This window comes from Choloepus didactylus, chromosome 3, assembly GCF_015220235.1.
Source record: "Choloepus didactylus isolate mChoDid1 chromosome 3, mChoDid1.pri, whole genome shotgun sequence".
Classification (NCBI taxonomy): domain Eukaryota; kingdom Metazoa; phylum Chordata; class Mammalia; order Pilosa; family Megalonychidae; genus Choloepus; species Choloepus didactylus.
Genome location: NC_051309.1, coordinates 107,656,239 through 107,675,378, shown reverse-complemented (window position 1 = coordinate 107,675,378; position 19,140 = coordinate 107,656,239). Strand labels below are relative to the sequence as shown.

Sequence of the window (19,140 nt, the reverse complement as noted above, 5' to 3'; positions counted from 1 at the left end):
ACTCCTAGGTAATATTTGAAGGGCTTATGTGTTGCCATTGCAAAAACTGAGTTATTGCATGTATCTAATTCCCCCAGTAGCTAACATAGTACAATACATACTAGTATAAGATAGCAAATAAAGACATGTTACTAAATCTTTTGCCAGTTTAACATTGATAATAGTTGGCAATAAATTACACATTACTGTGGAGTTGTCAAATTTCATTATGTGTATCACACCTATGCTAAAAATTTACAAGGCAAACCAATACAACAGAAGTAAAAAGTACACTTATCAATCAGACTGAGGGTGATAAAGGAAATATCCTCTTTGGTTTGAATAGGTAATAGGCTTTATAGCATAAACTGGAGCTAAAATGCAGGTGGCTGAGCAAAACTGAAATTTCAAAAAGAATAGAGCTGATTTCCTCAATACTTATCAAAGAGATAGTAGTTAAAATAAAAATGAGTCTCCATTTTATATATTATTTCCACATAATTTTAAAATGTAAATATATAATTCACAAAAGTGGTCAAGTTATAGTGAAATTGTTGCACATCCCCGGGACCCTAGGCATTAGCATATTTACTATAAATTTTTATTTTCAAAAACAGTTGTGGAGGTCCATAGCATGTAGTGTTTTCAATGTAGCTGAGGCACAAATGTGAATTATTAGCCATGAGAGCCAAAGTTCAGGGACAAGTGAGCCTTATTGCCTGCCCAGGGTCCTTATTTCCATTCAATTCTGTTGCTGTCTACACATCATTAAAGAAGCTATCATTCCTGTGAAGTAGCCATAAAATGTTTCCCCCATATAACACTTTCCAAAGTGTTTGGTTTAGCAAGTGGTGAAAAAATAAAAAGGTTTAATTAATTAGTTCATTAATAAAAATTCATTTTACATAAAGAATGGAATAATAGTGAAAGTGATTTTATTGGCTGGTACCAACTAGTCCACTCTCTGGGCAATTAGGAAACAAGAGAAAATGACTCATGAAACAGGGTGCCATAACAGGTGTCAAAGTTAAACATTAAATGAGAAGTAAATAATGAAGAGTCTGAAATAATTCACATAAAATTTTCAGTTACTTCCCTGCATTTTGGGAGCAGGGAGAATTTATACAATAAATCTAGTAAACTTGATTACTTGTAACACCTTGAAAATACAATGGACATTACTTGCAGAAGTATGAATGTGTGCAACACTCTGGGAAAGCAAGAGTCTAGGAACTCCCCCGACACAGTGAGAAAAGAAAAAGGAGTGAAGAGCCACAGCACCCCCCACTGGAACAAAACTTGATGACTCCAATAATTCCCCATCTTGCCAGTTTTCCAGTTACACTGGGGGAATGCGATGGTCAGTTGGTTTAGTACTTCAGGAAGGTGGGGGGAATCTCTGGTCTCTATTGATAACGGAGTCTGTAGAATCTCTTTGTTACATTTCCAGAACTGTAAATAAAGTCGGTTGAATTTTAAAATGAGTAGAATTCTCTACTTATATAAATATCAGAAGTAAATATAAATCATTTTAGCACTTACACTGTGTATAGGAATTTCTAAATTATGTTAGAACTTGTTTCTAACTTTTCCTTGTATCATAATATTTTCTTCTTCAAACTAAATTTACCATTTAAAAAAATTTTTTGCAAGTAGTGTTTTATTATCAGTTTCTTCTATGCCCTCTTGAAGTCAAAAACTTATACAAAGTGACTTTCTCATCTCTACTCAGTAGTCTCCCTCACAGTAAGCAGGAAATTCAAAAATTCACCCTTTTCCTTGAAGCCTTTCCTTACTAATAGACACCAAGCACTCCCTGAACATCAACTCCATAGATTACATGTAAAATTTTATTCTAAATTTGTAAAAAAAAATTTAAATGCACAGCATAGATGATTTATATTAAAAAACATTTCTTCACAAATGTAAGAGCTTTATTTGCAGTGTAACAAATTTCTACAAAATTAGCACCATAAAACAATACCTATTTATTATCACACAGTTTCTGCAAGTCAAAATTCCAGGCATGGCTTAGCTTATTCCACTATCTTGCAAGGCTGAAACCAAGGTGACAACTGCTCTGCATTCCTGTCTGAAGTTTGGGATTCTTTTTCAAGCACATGTGGTTGTTAGCGGAATTCAGTTCCCTGAATTTGTAGAACTGATGCCTCATCTTTTGCTGAATGCTTCTTTGACATGTGGCTTGCCCCATATACCCTCTCACACTTTGAATTTCCTGACTTCTAATAATCCGACAATGTTTATATGGTGTCTTGTATAAGGAAGCATAATCCTGAGAGTGACCCTCCTGTCCCCATTTATTTGTCATATACTAGAACTTTTAATGTGTGTGAATATCCCATCATATTCACAGGGTCCATCCACACTTAAGTGTAGGGGCTACAATGCACATGCACCAGGGTATGGAGAGCTTGGGAGTCCTCTTAGAATTCTGCCTAGCACACCATGACAATAGAGTTCATACCTGGTAATCCGTGAGGCCAAGCTTTTATAACTTATTAAAGCATGAGAATAACTGCAATTCAATTACCATGCCTCTCTTCAAGACTTTCAACAATATCTGGCCTATCATTAGTTTTATGTGTCAATGTGTTTAATCTATAGTACCCAGTTACACAATTAAACACAAATCTAGGTGTTACTGTGAAAGTGTTTTGCAGATGTGGTTAACATCTGCAACCAGTTGTCTTTAAGAAAAGGAGATTACTCCTCTTGTAGGTTCAATATATTTTAGGTTCGATAATGTGGGTAGCACTCATTCAATCAGTTGCAAGGTATTACAGGCAAAACTGAGGTTTCCCTGAAGAAGAGGAAATTCTGCCTCAGCACCGCAGCATCAGCTCCTGCCCAAGAGTTTCCAGCCTTATGGCCTACACTCTGCATTTTGAACTTGCTAGCCCCCATAATTGCATAGACCAACTCCTTAAAATAAGGTTATATATTACCTTACCCAAAGACTAGCATATTTGGCAAAACAATTTTTACTATGGTGCAAATTGTTTAAATATTTAAGTATATATATTTATATATAAAGCTATTCCAGCACAGAATTACTCATCATCTGTAATAATTTATTTCCAAAGAGAAATGGCAGATGACATGAGTGTTGAAAATAAGTTTGGGAGCAAACGAGAAAAGGTGAAGAGATGGGAGAAAATGTGAATGGTGGGTGAAAATCTATTGTTGTGATACCTTTACTTCTTATGAGACATATCAATTCAAATAGAGAAGGAGATTGACTTTAATAATTTCATGAAAGTATTTTTAAAATGCTGGCAACACATATTATTGAGAAAGAATTATTATCTTGATAAGATAAAGACAAAAACTCAAGAACAAAATGGCCAATAATGGGAAAAAAAATGGCCAACAAGCATATGAAAAGGTGTTGTGCCTCTTTGGTAGTGGCCATTGAAACAGAAAAAAAAAAAAAAAAGTGGAGATATAGCTCTACCCACTTACTAGTTTATACTACTGGTGGAAGTGTAAATTATTACAGATTTCTGAAAAGTACTATCAATATTTATTAAAATTTACCACTGTATGACAATGAGATGTGGGCAAGAGAGAAGTGTCTGATTGTCCTCTTCTGAGTCATTTGAAGGATGGGCAGTGACTCTGGAGTCTAGCCTTAATAAAGCATGATGTGCCAAGACTCGAATTGCCAGAACTGACTCAAGCACTGGATAACTGTGGGACTCTTAGCATGTCTCCTGATAAAGTACATTTCTCTGCCCATTTGAAGCAGCAAACTTACCCCTCTCAAGAATCCTAAAATCTCTGGATAACTGGAATCTCAGAAAGATCTAGTCCCGCTAGGCAACCTGCGAGAGGATGGGACGGCAGGTAGACACCCACTGTGGTCAAAGTGTTAGAGGAGCTCCATTTTGCCAAGGAAGATGCTACCAGAGCTCTGTTGCAGGTTTGTCATCTTTGTCACAAGAAGGAATTTAAGGGTGAAACAAGTAGGTATAAGCAAGTGAGAAACGTTTATTGAGGAAAGTGAAAGTACATGCTCTGAGGGTTATATACTTTCACTTTTTTGAGCAATGCATGCTCGAGAGAGACTACAGACGAGCCACATGTGGTTGGGCACAAGGGCTTTTTATCAAATCAAACAAAGGGACCTGGGGTTTGAGACACTGGTACACTTGGCCCATTGTGATTGGTGAGTAATCATTCAAATTAAGTAGAGTTAATAGGCTATTGCGATTGATTGTCTCTACCTTCTTGTGATTGGTTAACAAACATATAAATTAAGGTTCATAAGTAAGCTATTGCAATAGGCTTAACATACATTTAAACCAAGGATTGTGAATGGGTTACTGTGATCGGTCCATGCAGCATGGTTGAACAATGTATTTGTTCAACCTCCTTGGGTTTTGGGAGCCAGGCTGTTCTCCCCAGATGCCCCTCCCGTCCCTGCACTGAGTCCAAAGGTGCCTCAGTCTGCAAGATGCTTTTCCTACATCTAACCTGCCTCAAAAGTAGCTGCTATAATAAAAGTTTAACTTGAGGAAGACCTGACCACACCAGAGAGATTAGGCAGAACTGAAGTGCCCATTTTTCAAACTTCTCTGTGCCATATTCTTAGGAGAAGACAAAAGCCCAAAGAAAACCTGGCAAGGACATGGAAGGATTTACCTCATGATCTGAGAAACTCAAACATTTAAAATATTTATTTATGTATTAAAATTATAAAAAATTATAAAATGTACATGTCCTTTCCCTAGTAATATTATACTTGGGAGTCAACCCCATACAGATTAAAGTATTTCTTCCTAAGATATAAAGACAAGTTTATTAGCTGCCATCTTGTTTGAAGAGGAAAAAAAACTCACCCAGTTGATTGACAGGCAGCCAATTACATAAGGAATCAGAAATTCTTATTTTGGAATGTTATATGTTGAAGAAGGATGTTTATGGTATATTCATTGAGTATAAAGAGCAAGGTACAGAATAATGTGCAATGTATGATCCAATTTTTGCACAAGACAAAAGAATTAAAATCCCTATTTATCAATATATAAGTTCGTATAAGAGTGAAGAAAGCAGAGAAATGTACAAAACAGGCTGTTTACCTCAGGCAACTGTAACTGAAGGGAGTTGCAGAACTAATGTTTATTTTTTAACTCCAAGTGTTTTGTTTGTCAAAATGAGCTTCACATATAGCTCTATTATTTTATTACTTACATTATAAACATAGAAATGAAATAAAGATTTGAGTTACCAATATTCATATATAATTGTGAAATTACTTACAGTTACTGTGATTCTTGTTTAAACCTTTAAAAAAAAATCAAAAACACCATCTGACCAAATAATTGTCAAAATAACACAAATTGATATCAGCTGCCTCTAAAGCCTTGCTAAGATTTTTGAAACTCTTTGTCTAGTTGCATATTACTTACAGAGTTATAGATATATTTATTTTCTTACTAGATCATTTAAGAACCTGAGTTTATCTAAAGCAGATATATGAGGTAACATATATCCAAATTTTCACAGGTCTTAAAAGAAAATATTTAGAGCTATTAAACATTATATTATAATGTATTCTAGATTTGGTTAATAGTCTTAAGATATTAATAGAATGGACTTTCTGGATCTACCTGCATAGTTCTCAGTTCTGTGTTTTTTTTCCCCATGTGACTTATATTTGAATCTTCAAGCACCCCTGTGGTATAATGAAAACTTGGCTGGTCTTTGTCCCCTATTTCTGGAACAGAAACCTCCAAATCTTTTGGAATTTCCCTTAAGAGGAGGGTTTTTTGCTCCTCATGGGGAGCCAAGTAGAACACAAGAGAGTTACAGGATGGGACTGACCAAACATGCAGTCTTGGGGTGGGGACTGGGCACACCAGAAAGACCAGCTGAATGATTAGGGTCTTGGGGCTTTGAGCCAGGTGGTATCATCCCACCTGCCACAGTTCTGGGAGGACAGGGGCCTGCAAACTGAAGTGCAACAGCGTGGTCATTAGGTCTATCAATCATGCCTATGTAATAAGACCCCATGCAACTTGGGACACTAGACGCCCACAAGAGCTTCCTAGGATGATAAGGTACATCTCTGTGCCAAGAGGGTGATGCAACCTGACTCCATGTGGAGGACACCGAAGACTGTTTGAGACCCTCCTGGTCATGTCTCTATGCATGTCTTCTTTTGGCTTCTGTTTATTTACTTCCTTTTAGTATAATAAAACTATAATTATGTTCACAATGTTGTGCTCCCATCACCTGAAATATATATCTGAATGTGATCAATAGGTGAATTGTTAGATTGCATATCTGGTAACAGAATAAAAATTAAAAGGAAAAAATCCATGGAACAATACTACACAAAAAGTGAAACCTAAATTATACCATGGACTACAGTTAATAGTACAATTATAAAAATGTGCTATCACCAATTGCAATAAATGTTCCATACCAATGCAAAGTGTTAATAATAATGTAGTAACTGGGAATCCTGTATTTAATGCATGATTACCTTGGAAACCCACTACTTCTTTGATATTAAAAAAAAAAATCTATGTCATGCTTTAAGTGAGCGCTGTGGGTCAATCTAGAGAATTTTCAAACATAAGGGGATGTTGGGAACCCCTAATTTGTATCCAGTTGGTAAGAAGTGGGGGCAGCTGGGCCCCAGTACTTGTGGCTGGTACCAGAAGGCCATCTTATAGAAGATTGCCCTCAACCTGTGGAGCCTGGCCTACTTCTGGGTAAAGTCAGAATTACATTACGTTACTCCAGTCTTTACAATTGGTGTTATAAGATGTCTTTCCAGAAGTTGTGGAAGTTGTAGGAATTTCTGCAGAATGCACGGACCCCATAGCCCAGTCAAACCCTAGGGTGCCTGCAACTGAGCTTATATCTTACACATTGAATATTGGAACATCCTCTGAAAATCTGACCAGCCCAAAAGAAAAGATCTAAACTTCTTGACATTGCAGATTCCCCAACAATAAAGCCCAGCAGACAACAATACGATGAATCCCACAGGCAGCAATCCCACTCATGTGTTTATTGATTGCAGACAGGTTGTTAGTGTCCTAGCCTTCAACATAAGCAGAAAAACAAATTCTCCAGGTGTCAGATGTGAATCTATATTTCTAATATGAGAGTTAGTAAACAAAGCAAACATAAAGAAAAAAGAAATTAGTGTAAACAATGCATAAATTGTAAAAACAAAAAATTTTCAAAACAGCTATATTTATATTCTCAAAGAGACAAGGAGATAATTGTAAATGACGAAATTAGAAAACTTTGCATAAAAAATTAACGTACAATATAAAGAGTTTGTGGGTATTAAAAATTATGATAGCAGGAATGAAAATCCTGTAAATTTTAAAACAACAACTAATTTCTCTACCAATGCACCATTTCTCAGGACACTTCCTAAGGAAGTGGGCCACAAATCATCACTTAATTCATGAGAGAGAAAGAAATGGGATTTGGGAAGAGTCTGAATACCCTGCAGAAAGTATAGTGATTCCCCAAGAACAGGGTGGGAAAGCTCCCAGGACAGCATGTGTGCCCAGAAGAAGAGTTCACCCAGGCAATACTGTAGCAAGTCTGCAATTCCAGGAAGACATGTGGCTGTTTATAAAATTTCCAATGATTATTTCAACTCTTGATTGAAAAGCAATTGCATCTTAAGCATCGTAGTTGGAAGGAAAGGTGACATGGTCTGGAAAACAGTGCTATAAGTAAAGAAATTAAAGCAAAAAGTAGCTTTAATTATGACAGAGACACTATTGATAAATACTCATTGGTAAAAAAGGATAATAGTAGTACTTACCTTCTATAGTGAAGTGTAAATGACTCGATAAATGTCTGTCACAATTGGCCAAATGAATAACATTTGTAGTCTACATTTATGGAGGGTTTTCCTGTCTGCTGGACTCCATGAAAGGTGCTTCATGGATTTTCTCACTTGTTCACCAAACAGCCCAATGAGGTGGGTACTATTATTCTTCCTTGTCTTTCAGTAAGGAAACTGAGGCAAGGAAGAGTTAAATAATGTGTCCATGTTCACACAACTAGTCAGAGAAAGGGTCTGGGGTCTGCCTAGACCCAAAGACCATAACATAGCCACTGCACCATATTGGCACCTGGTCAGGGTAGAGGCCATCTCTTATTCATCTTTGCCATATCCGTGGTGTCCAGAACAGCATGCACAGAGAAGTGAATGTTAACTGGTATTGAGTGGAGCAGAAATCCCAGGGGCAGTTAGCATCTATGCGTTGAATGCTTGGGTGTCTGACTTTTCTGACCTGAAGAGGAGAGTGCTGAATCAAATACATTCCTTTTCCTCCAAGCTCTCTCTGTCCTACCTCATGCGTTCTGCTTCTCTACTCTTTATACCAAACTACAACAAAGGGTTTGGAAACTCTAGTTAAGGAAAGACTAAGAGAAAACAGAACACTGTACTACTTTTATGGAATTAAGGGAGGGAAAAATATGAAATAGCAAAAAGGGAGAGAGTGATTAATGTTTATGTGTAGGGAAATATGTAACCTAAAGAAATTAAGAGAGCTGATTTTGGTGTATTGCAAACAAAGTTGGGCTTTGAAAACTGGGTCAGTGTCCTTTCCCAACTGATTCGGGTTGTCTGAGAATAGAGTGGTGGGTGTGGCTTTAAAGACCCCTGATCACATGTGTAAAACTGGGCATTACACAAGCGAACCAAATAACTGGCAATAACTGCTTTGTGTTCTTGAACAAAGAAGTGGTCCACAAAAATTCATTAGTGTTCCAGTCAGCAGAAAAGACTGAAACGTGCATAGCAGGAAAAGTAAACAAAAACAAATTTAACCTTAAAAATATTGCCTCCATTATATGTAAATAAATACAAATTTATTGTATAATAAAGGTATACAATTTTAACGAATAATTTAAATTTCAGGTCTAAATTAGAACCTATACAAAGTGAAATACAATGTAAAATTATGCTACAACATGCAATGCATCCTGTCCCTCAGTGAAAATGTTATTGCCATGTACATCTCAATCCATATTTATTAAGTTTGCTCTCCTTCTGTTAAATAAATGTGCACTAGTAGAGTGATAGTTTATCCAAGTCAATTGTTACTAACTTGTAAACCTAAATTAGAAATGTTTATAATCAAGATATTATCCTTCTATTCAAAAACTATAATTTAAATGTGTTATATAGTAATGTGAAGATAATGTTAATTCTTGGAACAGCCAGATTTGTAACTTTGGGAAAACTACTCAGTCTATTTCAGCCATAAGGCCAGAATCCAGTAGTTTCCCCCAGCCCCCCTACCCCATGCCACACACCATTGCATCCCTGGAAAGGTTAAAGAATTAGCATGGAAAGCCCCCAGGACAGGATACAGTGTGCCTATCAATCATACACACCAACACTCAGGACCTACTGCCATCAGTGTACATTTTCCAAGAGCTCTCATATTTATTGTGGCATTGGCCATAGCAAAAAGCCTGAAAATTGGAAGGATTTGAAAAATAGATGGAAATGAATTTCAAAGGAATCAATTTCAGTCTAATTGTTTTTATCATATTTGCATGTCTGTCAATTCTCTATTTACAAAGCACTCATATGCTTTCATCTGCCTTGAAAATGGGTTTTAAGGACCTTCTCAAACATTGAAAGTATGTGTTTAGCTCTTATTTTGAAGAATATCTATGGTCAAGCTCTCTGAGTTAGAAATTCAAACACAAGCACAGTTCTCCTGATTTTCAATTATATATGTATTCATAAGGGAGTGTATGTTTGTATTTTTCAGTGTGTGCTTTAACCTGTGCATTTTTGGTTCAAATGTATTTTAGAAGGAGTTCCTACACATAAGATACTAAAACAGATGCACAGGGCAAAATTCCAAATAAGTAATGAAAATAGAAGCACACAGAAGTGGTGGTAAAGGAAAAATCAAAGAAAGAGGCAAGCAGGGAAACAGACAAAGAAAACTTTCCTAGGCAGGAGGTAAATAATATCTCTTTTCATAAATTAACATAGTTTCAGATTAAGCAAAAAATTGAGCCAGAGGGCAGTAGGTTCTAGGTGAATACATACTTAATCTTTCTGTGAAAGTCAACAAAATAACAGTGACACAGGTCTTCATATCCAAGCCAACAGTTTGGATCAACAACCCATTGCAGGACAGTATTAGAATATATCAAGAATAAATGACCTTGGAGAAAAGAAGACATTTAAAAATGATCTCCTTATGGCTAGTTTTGATTTGTAACCTTCCTTCTAAGTTCTGAAACAGGACAAAGATGTACACTATCACCACTGTAATACAACATTGTGTGAGAAATTCTAGCTAGAGCAATTAGGCAAGAAAAAATGAAAAAATCATGAGGATAATTAAGAGTACTGAAATGTGAATGAATGTGGTCGAAAGAGGTAGTCTGAAGTCATCATGTATGTCACCAGAAGGATAGCTAGGGGTGAAAACATGGGAATGTATAACATAGTAAATCTTCTGGTGGAGGATAACTGTGATTAATAGCACAATTATTAAAAAAATTCTCTTATGAAACTAAATACAACAATTACAACATTATTACAACAATGTTCAACATTATTACAAAGGGTTAATAATAGAGGGGTATTTGGGAGTAAATGTACCTATTGCAAACTAAAGACTATAATTAACAGCAATATATTAATATTTTCTCATCAACAGTAACAAATGGTACCACATTGATACTAGTGTGCAACAAAATGGGGGGATAAGGGTTACAGGATAGTTTGGATTTTCTTTTATACTATTAGTAGTAGTAGTATTAGAGTAATGAAAATGTTTTAAAATTGAATGTGGTGATTATTGTGCAACTATGAGATGATACTGGGAGCCACTGATGGTACACTTTGGATGGATTGTATGGTATGTGACTATATCTCAATAAAATTGCAAATTACACATCTTATTTTGCAGAATTGGAAAATCTAATTATCAAATTTATTTGGAAGGGTAAAGGGACTCAAATAGCCAAAAACATATTGAAAAAGAAGAATTAAGTGGGAGGATTCATGCTCCCTGACTTTAAAGCATATTATAAACACAGTGGTCAAAAGAGCAGAGTACTGACATACAGCTAGACATATTGATCACTAGAATCAAATTTGGAGTTCAAAAATAGACATTTATATCTGTTGTCAATTGATTTTTGATAAGGATGCCAAGTCCACTCAGATGGGCCAAAACAGTCTCTTCAATAAATGGTGCTAGGAGAAGTGGATATCAATACCCAAAAGAATGAAAGAGAACCTCTATCTCACACTTTATACAAAAATTAACTAAAAATGAATCAAAGACCTAAATATAAGAGCCAGTACCATAAAACTCCTAGAAGAAAATGTATGGTAACATCTTCAAGATCTAGTAATGGGTAGTAGTTTTTTAGACAGTACAACCAAAGAATAAAGAATAAGCAATGAAAAAAAAAAAAAGATAAATGGGATCTCCTCAAAACTGAAGACTTATGCACCTCAAAGGACTTTGCTAAATGGGTGAAAAGGCAGCCATCCCAATGGGAGAAAATATTTGGAAACCACATATCTGGTAAGAGTTTGATATCCAGAATATATAAAGAAATCCTATATATATAAATCCTACAATGAAAAGACAATCCAATCAAAAAATGGGCAAAAAACATGAATAGACAGTTTTTCCAAAGGGAAATTACAAATGGCTAAAAAGCACATGAAAAGACATCCTCTTCATTGCTATTAGGGACATGCAAATCAAAACCACAATGAGATATCACTTCACACCTACTGGAATGGCTGCTGTTAAACAAACAGGAGACTAAAAGTGTTGGAGAGGATATGGTGAAATAGGGACACTTATTCACTGCTGGTGGGAATGTAAACTGGTACCGCCTCTGTTTAAACCTCTGGGAACACCTGGGAGGTTTGATTATTAAAGCTCCCCTACCTCCCTAACCACCCAGACACATGCCCCACATTCAGGGCGGACAGTACCATCAACACACCCAAACTTAGTGCAGCAGTTGAACCCCACAAGAATCAGATCCCCACACACCACAAAGACAAGTCGGGGAGAACTGACTTGAGGGGAATTGGTGACTTGCAGACGCCATCTGCTGGCTAGTTAGAGAAAGTGTATGCCACCAAGCTGTAGAGCTGACAAATTAGAGATCAGTATTTTTTATATCCGGAAAGAACCCTATCAAGTAAAGCAAATGCCAAGAGGCCAAAAACAACAGAAAATCTTAAAGCAGATGAAATGGCGAACCCAAACCCAAACACCCAAATCAAAAGATCAGAGAGACACAGTACTTGGCGCAATTAATCAAAGAATTAAGGACAAACAACAGAGCATGGCACAGGATATAAAGAACATGAAGAAGAGCATGGCACAGGATATAAAGGACATAAAGAAGACCCTAGAAGAGCATAAGGAAGAAATTGCAAGAGTAAATAAAAAAATAGAAGATCTTATGGAAATAAAAGAAACTGTTGGCCAAATTAAAAAGACTCTGGATACTCATAATACAAGATTAGAGGCAGCTGAACAATGACTAAGCGTTCTTGAGGACCACAGAATGGAAAATAAAAGAACAAAAGAAAGAATGGGGAAAAAAATCAAAATGGATCTCAGGGATACAATAGATAAAATAAAACATCCAAATTTAAGACTCATTGGTATCCCAGAAAGGGAAGAAGAGGGTAAAGGTCTAGAAAGAGTATTCAAAGAAATTGTTGGGGAAAACTTCCCAAACCTTCTACACAATATAAATACACAAAGCATAAATGCCCAGCAAACTCCAAATAGAATAAATCCAAATAAACCCACTCCAAAACATATTCTGATCAGACCGTCAAATACTGAAGAGAAGGAGCAAGTTCTGAAAGCAGCAAGAGAAAAGCAATTCACCACATACAAAGGAAACAACATAAGACTAAGTTAGTGACTACTCAGCAGCCACCATGGAGGTGAGAAGGCAGTGGCATGACATATTTAAAATTCTGAGAGAGAAAAATTTCCAACCAAGAATACTTTATCCAGCAAAGCTCTCCTTCAAATTTGAAGGAGAGCTTAAATTTTTCACAGACAACCAAATGCTGAGAGATTTTGCTAATAAAAGACCTGCCCTACTTCAGATACTAAAGAGAGCCCTACCAACAGAGAAACAAAGAAAGGAGAGAGAGAGATAGAGAAATTTAACAGACATGTATAGAACATTACATCCCAAATCACCAGGACACACATTCTTCTCTAGTGATCACAGATCTTTCTCCATATGCTGGGGCATAAAACAAGCCTCAATAAATTTAAAATAAATTGAATTTATTCAAAGCACATTCTCTGACCACAATGGAATACAAATAGAAGTCAATAACCATCAGAGACTTCTAAAATTCACAAACAACTGAAGGGTAAAAATGAAGGGGAGATGAAAACATTCCCAGATAATCAAAAGCTTAGGGACTTCATCACCAGTACATCAGTCCTATAAGAAAGGCTAAAGGGAATTGAGCAGATGGAAAGGAAGGGACACGAAACAATTGACTGAAACCACATGAAGAAATAAAGATTTCCAGTAAAGATCGCATGTTAAATATAGATACCAATACTACTGTATTTTTGATTTGTAACTCCACTATTTACTTCCTACAGAATCTAAAATACATAAACTGTAATGATAAATCAGTGGTTTTGGACTCAATGTAAAATATGTAATTTTTGACAAGAACTACATAAAGGTGGGGGAATGGAGGAGTATAGGAACATAGTTTATGTGTCCTATTGAAGTTAATTTGGTATCGAAGAAAAACAAGATTGTTACAGATTTAAGAGGTTAAATTTAAGCCCCACGGTAAACACAAAGAAAGTATCAGAGACTATCACCATAGAGATGAAAAGTAGAGTATGGATTATGAGAAGTGGGGGAAGGGGCAATGGGGAGTTAAGAAATAAGTGTAGGGTTTCTGTTTGGGGTGAAGGGAAATTTCTAGTAATGGATGGTGGGAAGGTGATAGCATTGCAACATTCTAAATGTGATTAATCCCAGTAATGGTATTCTAGGGAGGGGTTGGAATGGGAATATTTAGGCTGCATATGTTTCCACAATTGAAAAAAAAAAGGCAGTCTAAATAGATAATGACAATTAAATGCCAAGGATGATCCGGATGGGATCAGAGGATGGAGGAGAGGAGGCTCAAAGGGACACAGTTGGGACATAAGAAAGGAAAAAAAGGAAATATAGAATGCAAGCTTTGTATCAATGTTGAATTTCTTGAACTTCTTAGCTGCGCTTAACGGAATTGCATAAAAGAATGTTCTTGTCCATGGGAAATGTATATGTGAATTATATTGTTTGTTCAAGGATGTGTGCAACTTGCTCTCATACGTTCAGAAGACAGAGCAATAGATGATGGATGATAGGGACAAAGGGAGGGAAAGAAAAAAACAGTGTAGCAGGATGTTGAAGTTGGTGGATCGGGGTATCAGGAGAGGGGGGTCGGTGTATGCTGGAGTTCTGTGTATAGGGTTTGTATTGTTTTTGCAACTGTTCCTGTAAGTTTGAATTTATTTCAAAACAAAATTAATTAAAAAAATGAGGATATTCTGTTGAGTGAAATAAGTCAGACACAAAAGGATAATATTGTACAACCTCATTAACATGAACTAATTACAATATGTATATCCATAGAGTTAGAATCTAGGATATTGGTTACCAGGAAATAGAATAAGGTGAGAGAATGGAGAGCAGCTGCTTAAAATGTGCAGAATTTTTATCTAGGTTGAATTTAAATGCTTGGAAATGGAAAGAGGTGATAGCAGCACATTATTGTGAGTATAATTAACTGAATTTGTGTGTGAATACAGTCAAAAATGGAAATTTAGAGCCATGAATGTCACCAGAAGGAAAGCTAAAGATTAAAACATGGGACTGTTTAACCCAGCAAATGTTGTGGTAGACAATGACTGTGATTAACAGTACAAATATAAAAAATGGTTTTCATGGCCTAGAACTAATGTGAAACACCATAGCAAGGAGTTAATAATAGAGGAATACATGGGAGGGAAATGCACGTATTACAAACTATGGACTATAATTAACAGTAATATCTATCTTAACATTCTGTTATCAACAGTAACAAATGTACCACACCAATGCTAGGGGTCAATAATGGGGGGAGGGGAAAAGGGGTATGAGATGTTTTCATTTTTTTTTTTTTTTGGAGTAATGAAAATATTTTAAAATTGATTGTGGTGATGAATGCACAACTGTGAGATGATACTGTGAACCACTGATTGTACACTTTAGATGGATTGTATGGTTTGTGAATATATCTCAATAAAATTGCATTAAAAAAAACTAACAGTGTGGTTTGAAGTACAAGGATAGTAATGAAATCTGTGTGAACTCACTGTGTAAAATGGGTTACTAAGAAACAGATGAGCTTCCAGGCATAAAGATGTATACACAAATACAGATGTACATTTTTACAAGATTCTTTTCATCCATTAACCACCTTATATTAAATCATTCAATAACCCTGGCATTGGTTGAATAAACTGAAAACACCTTATATTAAATCATTCAATAACCCTGGCATTGGTTGAATAAACTGAAAACCTATTTTACCTGTTTGATATTGCTTTACCACTCACAGGGGAAGATTTGCAATTTTTGCTTCAAGGTGTCTTGAAAAGTTTAGTTATAGTTATATGTTTATTTTCAAATGTGCTATTTGTTGCCATATCTACTATCTACTTGATATTATGGTGAGGACTCCAGACGTAGAGACAATGATCTACTACTTACCGTGTTACATTCAATAAGTCACTCAAACGTTATGAACCTGTTTTACCTTTGTTTTAAAAAACTTATTCCAGCCACCCATTACATCTTTATGAAGATTACACGGATGATGCTGGAGGAAGGGTTGTGTAACTGCAAAGCACCATGTGAATTGGGGAATAGTTTAATTATGCTGTCAAAGATTCTGAAGAAGATATTGAGGGTCAAGGGAGGCTTCTGAATGTCCATGAAATAAATGATGAGATACTGACCGTTGCTGGGTTCTCTGAGATTTTTATATTGGTGGTGATAGTGTGGGATTCAGAGAAAAGAGAGAGTTTTCTAAATGCACATGACAGGAGAGTAGGCAAAAAATCCCGCTGGTTTTACAAAGAATGCATCCAGCTCCAATCCATCACCCTCACAGATTGTGGGGAGTAGAGAAGAGTTGAGAGCAGGTGGGCACTGTCAGTCTTCTCACAGACTGGCCAAGGCCCCCATGGGGTGTGGAGGGCGGGGCCTAGGTACCCTCTGTAACTCTGTGAAGTGCATTAGCTTGCACTTTTAGCCACATTTGGAATATTAAACCAGGGGGAAGGAAATGTTCAAAGTTTGAAGATAAAGCATTTCATGTTGACAGTTGATATAATAGCTCTGATGCACTGACTAAATCCCTCCAGCAACAGTATGTAAACAAGTAATGCAAACACAAGGGAACTCTGGATTACCCTTTGCTACTTTGCAAATAACGTAACTGCTCTAAGATTAGAAAAAAAATCAATGTGGGAGAATCAGTAAAAAATTACTCAGAAATTGAAGTAGAGGGAGGACAAATCTATGTTTGATGATTGCATACTAAAACATCTGACATTTATTAACAAATGATTATTGCACAAATAACTACTGTTCAGTATCCTCTGAAATTTTAAAGTCACAATTTTATTGAGCTGGCTTACATTATATTTGTCTATCAAATACCTCACAATATTTAGGAGTAGGCCATTGCATGAGAAGAAAAACCAAATTGGTAGAACAAAAAATGAGATGGAAATAGAATGGGAGCTCTAAAGCTGGGGCCAAACACTCTTTTGATGAGATTAATGGTCATACCAATGGACTTGGTTTGCTCAATTCATTCACATGGGACTCAAAGTGCACAAAACTATCTGCACAGTGATATCACAAACATCAAGAACACCCAGAGGTCGCTTGCTACTTTGCACTCAAAGTTAAGTGGAGAGAGAAAATGTCTAGTGTTCTTCTGCAGGCTTGCTCTTTAATGTATGCAACTGGTCAACAAATAACTCATTAGATTAATCATGAATGATAGCAGAGCAGAAGATCACCAAATAATTTTACCTTATTATGATGTTTGAAGTCCGACATTCACAAAGAAAGCAGTAATTTGCAATGTTTTTGGAAGTATCCAATTGTTTGAAGGTATATAATTACAGTTTCAAAACAAAAAAAAATAGTTAATGCTAAATTAAAATATAAATATCCCCTAGATAACACATATTGCAGGGTGGTTGGGAGAGAGGTAGGGAAGAGCCTGCAAGCTAAGTATTTCTGAATCCAAGTTTCAGGCAGCTGGATATCAAGGGAAAGCTGGAATGAAGAAAATTCCTTAAATAATAAAAGGAAATAGGGAGGCATTTGCTTTTATCTTTCCAAAATCTTTAAACATTAATGAGTGACAAAGAATTTAGAATAGTTGTCCATTTGTTTTAAATTCACTCACTTTTCCTCCCTTGGTAGGCTATTAAAATATTTTTTAATATTTTTTGTGACAGCAGCTTCCTCACAATGAGAACATGACATCACAAGACACAGGAGTGGTGAGGTTCCTCCTCTCTGAGCTCCTGAACAGAGTTTACAGTTTATATGCTCGGTGTTCACGTGTTGCTTTACACATCACCTCTAATATTGCCTTAAACTGTTACCCCTACATAACGTTTCCAGGGCTTGTGTCTTGTCGTGGCAATAACCCTGTTTTTGCATGTCTATTTCCCCCAGTACCTAACATAGTACAATACATAAAAGTAGGAGGCAGAATAAAGATATGTTACTAAATATTTGCCAAATGAACATTGCAGTTGGCAAAAAATCACATATTACTATGGAGTAGTTAAATTTCATTAGGTCTATCACACCTAGGCTGAAACTTTACAAGGAAAAATAGGAAACAGAAGTAGCGAGAATACTTGTCAATCAGGCTGAGAGTGAAGAAGAAAATGTTCTGTTAGGCATTAATGCAAAAACTAGAGCTAAAATAGAGGTGGCTCAGCAAAACAAAAATCTCAGGAAGAATAAAGAATCAATTTCCTCAATACTTAATGAAGAGATAAAGTTCAAATAAAATCCAGTCTCCTTTTTGTGTATTAATTCCACATAAATTAAAAATGTAAATATATGAATCCCCAAAGTAGTCACGTTTTAGTGAAATTGTTGCACATGCCCCAGACCCTTGGCATTAGCATATTTAGTATGTTAAGCTTTTACTATTAAAGAAAGCTGTGGAGGTCCATGACAAATAGTGTTTTCAATGTAGCTGAGGAATGAATGTGAATTATGAGCCATAGAGCTAATAATTCACAGTGTAGAGACAAGTCAATCAGGCCTTGAGTGAGCCTTATTGCCTACCCAGGGTCCTTACTTCCATTTAGTTCTGTTGCTGTTTATACATCATTAAAGATAGTTTATTTCCTGTGAAATAGCCATAAATTTTTATTCCCCATAAATCACTTTGCAAAGGGACAATTCTATTTCTTTTTAATTTGGCAGGGAGTAAAAGAAACACAGAGATTTCATGAATAAAATTCATGAAATAAAAATTCATGAATAAAAATTCATTTTAGAAAAGGAAATGAATAATAAACAATGAAGGTGATCTTTTTGTGTCCGTGTTCTGGGCAATTAGGTAACAAGAGAAAATGATTCATGAAACTGTCCTATCCAGAGTCAAAATTAAACATTAAATAAGAAATAAATCATAAAGAGTACAAATAAATACATTTAATTTATTCAGTTACTTCCTTACATTTTGGGAGGGGGGAAATTTATATAACAGACCTACAAAACTTGAGAATTTGCAACACCTTGAATATAAAGCGGGCATTGCTTGGAGAAGAGTGATTCTCTGCAACTCTATGGGAGAGTGAGAGTCTTGGAGTGTCCACCACATTCTTGAAAAGAAAGAAGAGAGAAGTGATGACCCACTATACTCCCCACCAGGACAAAAACTCATGGCTCCAACAGTTCCCCCTTTTCCCTTTCCAATTTTCCAGATATACTGGGGAACGGGAGGGTCAGTTTGGCTTAGTAATTTATGAGAGAAACCTCCGGTCTTAATTGATAATGGAGTCCATA

The 19,140-nt window shown here is 36.0% G+C and overlaps 1 long non-coding RNA gene across 1 annotated transcript in view; it reads right to left on the bottom strand.

The window, feature by feature from the left end:
- Nucleotides 1-897: 897 nt before the first annotated feature.
- The window catches only part of LOC119529685, a 65,353-nt gene continuing 47,110 nt past the window's right edge, over nucleotides 898-19,140 (bottom strand). The window contains exon 3 of the long non-coding RNA XR_005215914.1: nucleotides 898-1,431. This is a non-coding gene — a long non-coding RNA (uncharacterized LOC119529685). The remainder of the gene's footprint in view (nucleotides 1,432-19,140) is intronic.